This window comes from Sinocyclocheilus anshuiensis, unplaced genomic scaffold (assembly GCF_001515605.1).
Source record: "Sinocyclocheilus anshuiensis isolate Anshui unplaced genomic scaffold, SAMN03320099.WGS_v1.1 scaffold263, whole genome shotgun sequence".
NCBI lineage: Eukaryota > Metazoa > Chordata > Actinopteri > Cypriniformes > Cyprinidae > Sinocyclocheilus > Sinocyclocheilus anshuiensis.
Genome location: NW_015549593.1, coordinates 1253312 through 1261003, shown reverse-complemented (window position 1 = coordinate 1261003; position 7692 = coordinate 1253312). Strand labels below are relative to the sequence as shown.

The window sequence follows — 7692 nt, the reverse complement described above, 5'->3', positions numbered from 1 at the left end:
TGTTTACTTCGATTATGACTTTAGCCGGATTAAAGTAATCAAAAATCTCTGTTTACATGGTAGATTCTTAATCAGAGTATTGTCTTAATCGTATTAAAATCAGAGTATTGTTGTCCATGAAAACGTACTGACTGAAATGTGTTTGGGGGTGGAACCAGAAGAAATTAAGTCAATATATTATCACTGTAAAAATAATTATTAATTAATAATACTTGATCCACCATTTGGTTTCTCAAGATTGGCACCGATTGAAACCTTCTTGAGAATCATTCCCTTTTTAAACTAGCTTGGATATCTTTATTGTGTATTTAAAAATTAACTTCAAAATGGGTTACTGGGGGTTACAGTTTTTTATGTTCTTTCAGGAACTGCAGTGTGCTACATTTTCTATGTTCCCCAGAGATGTGTGCCTAGAGGTTCTCCAGAGGGTTCTGCCAGTGTGGCAATCTGTTTCTCGTTTTCACACTACAAAATTATCAGATTTGGATAAAAGGGGTTAAAAGGAATCCTTGTATATTTTTTAATGGGGGATGCCTGCCAAGCCACTGAGCCTTCTGTGAAATAATCATAGGAATAACAGTATCTACAAGAAATGCAGTGCTCAGTCACAGGGGCGGTTTCTCAGACAAGGTTTAAATTAATTCTGGAGTAGGCTTAATCTAGAATAATTAATCATGTCTTTAAAAATGGCTTTCTGAAACACAGATTAAATACAGATTACTAACTCCTGGACTATGGAGTCCTGTACTAAAATAAACTAGATTAATTTAAAAACAGCTGTGCTAATCTGAATTAGCATGACAGAGGTTGCCTATAAAACATGGAATGAACCAAGACAAGCTTAGAATTGTATGGAACTGAGAAGCAGTTCTAAGGAAAACAATGGCAGCAGAAAAAAAGACCATAATCAAAAAAAAGAAAAAAACTTTACTGAACATGAGGAAACTTTTTTTAAAGCATGCAAAATAAACTGCAATCTTGCAATCAGGTGTTGTCAGTTTTGCAACATTTTTATTATTATTTTTTATTATGTTATATATAATGCAGCTGTTATAGAGAGAGAGAGAGAGTCATGGTCAGAATTATTAGCACCCTAAGTACATATGATCAAAGAGGATTGTGAAAATAAATCTGTATTGTTTATCCTTTTGATATTTCAAAAAAAGTAGTAAATAATAAATAAGTAAATAAGTTTTTAAAACTTTTAAACATTTTTTATAAAACCCTTTAATAAAACCCTTAGAAATTATTATAAGTAAAATCTCAGAAGATCTATATTTCCATTCATATTTACATTTGTTAGCACACCAGGGTGACTAGGAACATGCAATTATCCAGCCATGACTTCCTGTTTCACAGGAGTTTAAATATGAGGAACACAAAGGCCAAATTCTCTTAATCATCCATCACAATGAGAAAAACCAAAGAATATAGTTCTGATGTACAGCAACAGATTATTGACCTATACAAAATACGAAGTCAACAAAATAGAAAGTAAAAATAAATAAATAAAAGTAAGAAAATAGCTAAAGCATTGAAAATTTCCATTTCCACCATTAGGACAATGATCTCCTCTCCACCAATAAGCTAGTGTGTGGTGGGCATTCTGGCGCAATATGGCTGCCGTCGCATCATCCAGGTGGATGCTGCACACTGGTGGTGGTTGAGGAGATTCCCCCCTTTCATGTCCCCCCTTTGAGTACCCAGAAAAGCACTAAATGTAACAAATTATAGTTTGAGTGGCTGAAGACTCTGCAAGGAGTCTTGGGGTCAGAAAACCTCAACAAAAAAAAAACATTTCAAACACCACCTACACCTACCAATAGTTGTTTGGGAGGGTTTGAAGAAAAATCTTCTACTTTCATTCAAAAACAAATTCCAGCATATTCAGTTGCCACACACTACTGGAACTTAAAACAGGACTGGGTTCTATGGTCAGATGAACGTAAAAAAAATTAGCTCTTTTTGCAGGAAACACTCAAGGTAGGTTTGTTGCACACAGGGATCAAAAGTACTCCATGTGTACAATGAATATATACTGCTGTATCTTTAGTGTTGTTGGCCTACTTTTCTGCCGGAGGTCTTGGACATCTTGTTCAGATATATGGCATCATGGATTCTAGCAAATACCAACAGATAAAAAATCAAAACCTGACTGACTCTGCCTAAAATCTTATAATGGGCCTTGTTTGGATCTTCCATCAGATCTAAAAAGACCATCAAAATCAACAAAAAAAAATGGGCCACTGGTTACAAAATGAAGGTTCTGCCATGGTCATCCCAGTCCTCTGATCTGAACCCTATATATAACTGAAGAGGACAGTGTGTCAACATGGACCTGGGAAGCTGAAGGATCTGGAGAGATACTGTATAAAATAATGGTCTCCGATCTCTTGTCAGGTGTTCTCCAAACTCATCAGACATTATAGGTGAAGACTCAGAGCTGTTATCTTGGCAAAAGAAGGTTGCAAGAGTAAAGTAATTGTAGCCAGTGTGTATTAAGAGAAAAACATTGCTGTCATAATGAGATTTCCCTTCCCTACCATTTTGCTATTTTAAAGTTTAGGGTTTTGTGTGTGTGTGTGTGTGTGTGTGAGCTGGTATTTATCACGTTATGGGGACCAAATGTCCCCACAAGGATAGTAATACTAGTAAATTTTGACCTTGTGGGGACATTTTTGAGGTCCCCATGAGGAAACAAGCTTATAAATCATACAGAATGAGTTTTTTTGAGAAAGTAAAAATGCACAAAGTTTCCTGTAAGGGGTAGGTTTAGGGGTAGGGTTGGTGTAGGGCAATAGAATATACGGTCTGTACAGTATAAAAACCATTACGCCTATGGAATGTCCCCATAAAACATGGAAACACAACATGTGTGTGTGTGTGTGTGTGTGTGTGTGTGTGTGTGTGTGTGTGTGTGTGTGTGTGTGTGTTTAAATAAAAAATCAGTGCAAATTTATTTTCACATGCTTCTTTGATCATATTTACCAAGGGTGCCAATATGTTTGATATATAAAGACTGAAAACACAACGTTAATCTGAAGTTAAACCTGCCTCCTGGTAGGTTTAATTTAAGCCTCAATTTAGTCCTGAGGTAGCTTTAGTCTTCCTTCAGGAAATCAACCTTTTAAATTCTGGACTAGACTAAGTTTAAGACTATTTAAAATCATGACAGTGAAAGCAGATTTCTGTTAATCTGGTTCAAATGGACATTTTAGGACTAGGCTTACTCTCTGACTGGGAATCTGCCCCATTCTTTCGGGCGCCTTCTTTCTGTTTTATTTAGTTTCCCCAAATTGAGTCAAATGCAAATAATATTTGCATGTAACAAATATATTCTGTAGATTTTTACATTTACATGTGAATTACAGTTAGACGTACAGTTACACGCATTTCATTCAATAATTTACAAAGGTGTAATTCTACAAAACTGAAAATTGTCATCTTTCTCACCCTCGTTGTTCCAAACCCATGACTTTTGTTCAAATCAGAAATGAAAATATTTGTATGAAAGTGCAATTTGATTTGCTTATATTTTCATTCTTGAACATCTCTCAGCAAATCAGCTCGCACTGTCAATAAAGCTTTCCTTTGCAGTGTCATCCTATTAGAAGCTGCAAATGATACCTAAGACTGTACTGTAGCTAGGAAATGGATGCTTCATTTTAAGTCAGGGGGCCTAACAGCTGAAGCTAGCATATATTTGCATGTTGTAGTGAATTGTCAGGACGCCTTATGTCTGAACACTCTCATCTTTTCTTTAAAATATATTCTATTCTTAGAGATACAAAATGGGGTAACGTATCTAGTAATGGCAGTAACTGCCCATTGCAGGAGTCTAAATTTTGAGACAAATCTGGCTTATACATAAAAGCAAGAGACAGACTTGTTCTCATTATTGCACAGAGCATTTACCAGAAGAATTAAGTGCGTAAGATCATTTTGTTCAATTATTGCACAATTTTAGATTTTGATCAAAAATACTGTGACAGGTATGTGGGTCAAAACATCAATGTTTATGTGCTGATAATAAAGGAAGCGGCATGAGTCACACAAGTTGTGACTCACACAGGTTGTGTGTGTATTTTTATGTTGCATTAAATGACAGTTGAATATAACAGGTTAGTTCTGTTGCACTCTGACTGGTCACGTGGACAGTCCCAACAGAAACATGATGCTTCTGCCCACACCGTCTAAAAAGGTCAAGTGCACTATTTATTTTTCCACTTTAAATATGCAAACTTTTTTTTTTACTACTACTTCCACATAGCTCTCTTGCCAGGTTATACACCTGCTGTAAACATCCTATTGTTATGTTCACAGTGAGAGTGTGAAATTTGATAAGCAAACCAGATGGAGCTTGAAAAGAGGTTATTGCTGTCATAGACTCTGAGTCATTGTCAGAGCTGACCCTGAATGTGACTGATTTCTTAAAACGCACCCCCTCTGTATACACCAAACCAGAACCAGGAAGGACAAACTCCATGCATTATTTATGGATAAGACGAACTGCTTTAGAAAACATGCTGGATAACATTATACCTGCATGGTCATGTGCTGCCTTTAATTATAGAAAAAAATGCATTTCTAATTTGAATTCTGTTCCCTCTGAGAGGCATTTTAAAATCTTTATGCCTTTCATAGATTTGCATTTACCCTTAGGTATCTTGTTCAGTGGAATATATTACTTTTCACTCTGATACTATGAATTGAGTTATTTTGTGGTTTAATGCTATTGCATTCTGATTATTTCTGTGCAATTTGGTTGAGATAAGAAAACAACGTGTGTTGAACTGCAGTTGAATGCCATTTGTTATGCCTTTCCAGTTTGCATTGCATTGGAAAGAAGAAGGGATTTACGGGAATTTAAAAAAAACACTGTTTCTTTAAATGAGAGCGCATCTGCTTTTCGTTTACGGTCTATGGCGGCCCATTTCCAGTGTAAGCAATATAAGCAAGGGTGCATAGCTAACCTTGATAATACCTAACAGATTAATGCTATTCATACACAGCCATGTAATGCGATTTGCACGCGCTTATCCGCAGGTTCCAATGGCATACTAAGCAGGTTATTATTTACATCTTACATACATGCTGTTGATATCCACATTTTACTGGTTTTCTATGAAATATGACATGTGGTATGGTATGATATGGTTTTCGCAATAAAATCGACGACTGTTGTTTCCTGGAGCAACAGCAGCACTAGCGCGCTGAACGCCTCTGCTGCATGGGCTGCGTTTTCATTCATATAGCTAGAGGATTAAAACATCTGTTGTGACCTATAAAACATACACTATATATGCCACTTGTGTTATATATATATATATATATATATATATATATCAACGCGTGTGTAGTGTGAAGATTACAGGGAAATGCACACGGTGCGCCAAAGGGAGGATGCGCGCTTACTTTATCAGTAGTGCCTGGACGCAGCCGCTCCAGCAACCTGCACAGGACGACCCCATCCTTTAGCGAAGACTGCAGAAATCCATCCTGCTGAAGAAACATTTCTTACTACTATCAATATTGAAATCAGTTGTTCTGATTAATATTTTTGGAGCAACTTTGATCAAATTTTTTCAGGATCTTCGGCAGCATTTATTTCAAATAGAAATCTTCTGTAACTTTATACATGTCTTTACTGTCACTTTTGGTCAATTTAATGCATCATCAAGTATTAATCAGTCATCTTTCTGACCCTAAAAATTTTGAACTGTAGTGTAGCTTTAATATTACCGTGTGTGACACCAATAACTAAGATGAGAATTTCCCACAAGCCACAAAACTTTATAAATGACTCTCACCCATCACCTCTCTCTCACTAATCCCACCAACCCACTAAACACTATAGCTTTCCATCCAAAGACCATCCTCCTATTGCACAACATAGACCTTGAACATACATGTTATACAACTTGTGCTTGCGGTACTGAGAATATATTGCACATATATACATCTCATTATTTTGCCATGTTTTTCAAAAAATGCATTACCAGACACTTCCATATCTTTTATATAAAATAAAAAAGAGTATACATTTAGCTATGCATTTTCCTGCTATTTTATTTTCTAAATTTCAGTATGTTATTTATTTCTCTGTTCTGTGCAATTCTTGCTTATAGTGTCAATGGAATTTAGTTATAGCCTACAGTGTAAACTGTTACCCTGTGCAAATGACAGTAAAGAACCATAACACCTTTAGTGCCAAATTTTTGATGAACAAGCGCTGAGTCATGCGTAACAGTAAACTGGCACAGTCAGAGTAACAAAGTATAATCTAAATCAGCATGAGCATGAATGGAGAAACTGAAATATTTATCAAAACTATGGTCAAATTGGATAGACCACCACTTTTCCTTTCCAGTTTACCACTCACTCCTTCTCCCTCCTGAATCATCTGGCTAGCTACCTAGAGGAATCTGAGTTCCCAATGGGTCACCATGGATACCAGTGGAGGTTCAGTGTTCGTCTCAAGAGTCAGCTGAAGGAGAGAAGCAACCCCTCTGTTGCTGGGAGGGCAGAACCTCATGTCTTAACAAGCCTGCCATGGGACTACCCACAATCCCCCAGACTCATCATCTCTAGTAGCTGTAGCCCTTGCAATATTTCCTTCCAGAAAACTCTCTAGGTGGACCCTCGCCCCTTTTTAATTTCTTTAAACATTTTGATTCAATTTTACATTGAAGTATTCTCTTACCCACTCTAGTTTTCTAAGTGTCCTGTTTATTTGTCTTTGCCTATTTAAAAAAATCATCAGTGTGTCTGTTTGTAAAATACATTAATGCCACCATCTGAGCTAAGAGTGTTGTTAAATAATAAGCAGTCTATATGAGATTGAGATAATGAGAACAGTCTATATTTTATTGCCCATCTCAATGGTTCTGCATTAAATGTAAATGCAATACTATATGTAAAGACACAAATAGAAGTCTGTGCATGTTTATTGCTATACATTACAGATTTATGATAGTTTTTCCCCCAATTAATTTATGACAACAGTGTGCATTGTTCATCTGTTCCCTTTTGTGTAGGAGGGACAACTGTAACTCAAGAAAATATTCTGCCTGTACAAAAACACCTCAGATGCACATTCATTCTTCCTTAAACTCTCAAACACAAGCATATCGCTTTGTCAAATGCTTGTAAGTGCTTTAGATTCAAACAAGCTTCACTGATTAATTTTATTCCAAATTTTTCACTTCTGTGTGATTTTTGTTTTTTAAATAGTGCATGCTGTAATACTTTATTGGTATCTTTCTCTGACACTGCCTCTCTCACACACGGTGCTTGCACTTTTTCGGTTTCAATCTGTTTTTGATTATTTTCTTCCTCCAGGTGTGGCTCTCTTTTCATGAGGGTGAGTAATGACTGAGAGGTCATAAGAAGAACGCTTTGAGTAATGAAACCACGACTGTGCAAAAGAAATAACAGCTGCACATCTGGGGCATTTCTGTCACTACCATGCAGACAAACACTATTTGTGCATGATGAGTTGCAAATCACCTTAAATCATGCAGCTTGATTGGTAAGTTATTACTTTTCTTTGTGATCAGACTTATTTTCATCTGGTGCACAATATAATGGATGAAAATGTCCCTTAGACTTAACAATAAACCAGTGACCTGAGCCAAATCTAGCCACAATATCATAAAGATCAGAGGGTTGACTTTTTTTATTTAGGCCAGA

General features: G+C 36.3%; 1 protein-coding gene across 2 annotated transcripts in view; it reads right to left on the bottom strand.

Moving 5' to 3' along the window:
* The window catches only part of LOC107658259 (rho guanine nucleotide exchange factor 7-like), a 40930-nt gene extending 35437 nt beyond the window's left edge, over positions 1–5493 (bottom strand). The window contains exon 1 of one of the 2 annotated variants that reach the window (XM_016446744.1): positions 5416–5493. The gene's annotated coding sequence lies outside the window, so the exon portion shown is untranslated. The remainder of the gene's footprint in view (positions 1–5415) is intronic. The other variant, XM_016446743.1, reaches the window with a different exon arrangement.
* Between the last annotated feature and the right edge of the window lie 2199 nt (positions 5494–7692).